Source organism: Octodon degus, unplaced genomic scaffold (assembly GCF_000260255.1).
Source record: "Octodon degus isolate 3935 unplaced genomic scaffold, OctDeg1.0 scaffold00128, whole genome shotgun sequence".
In the NCBI taxonomy this organism is placed as follows: domain Eukaryota; kingdom Metazoa; phylum Chordata; class Mammalia; order Rodentia; family Octodontidae; genus Octodon; species Octodon degus.
This window is the reverse complement of record NW_004524704.1, coordinates 5,685,881-5,686,361: the sequence shown is the minus strand read 5'-3', so window position 1 is coordinate 5,686,361 and position 481 is coordinate 5,685,881. Positions and strand designations below refer to the sequence as shown.

Here is a 481-nt window from a genome sequence, read left to right as displayed (position 1 = left end):
TATGTAAAGACTTAAACAAAACTCTCAATATACTTAAAAGCAATGAACTCATATGGACTCTGTGTTTGGTGACAACATAAACAAATTAAGAATGAGAAACTAGAATCGACAGTGCAGCCCCACAGAAAGTATTTCTGGCCCATTCTCTCATTGCTCTCTGAGGGTATTGGGCATCCAAGGAAGAGAACAAGCATAGCGAACAAGCATGGCATGGCCCCATGTGTATAGTCAGAACCAGAGCCAGAACTTGTTCTGTCTGAATCCCCGACCATGCTTGGAAATAAGGAATACCACACCACATTCTGCAGATAGAACACCACACTCACTATCTGCAGAATGTTGGTAACTTTCTCAAGTACATGTGGAATATTAACTTCAATGAGCAATATGTAAAGACTTAAACAAAACTCTCAATATACTTAAAAGCAATGAACTCATATGGACTCTGTGTTTGGTGACAACATAAACAAATTAAGAATGA

At 38.5% G+C, this 481-nt stretch overlaps 1 protein-coding gene across 2 annotated transcripts in view; it reads right to left on the bottom strand.

Annotated features, from left to right (window-relative positions):
* Il1rap (interleukin 1 receptor accessory protein) overlaps window positions 1-481 on the bottom strand; it is a 138,752-nt gene that overhangs the window by 23,380 nt on the left and 114,891 nt on the right. The gene's annotated exons all lie outside the window — the stretch shown is intronic.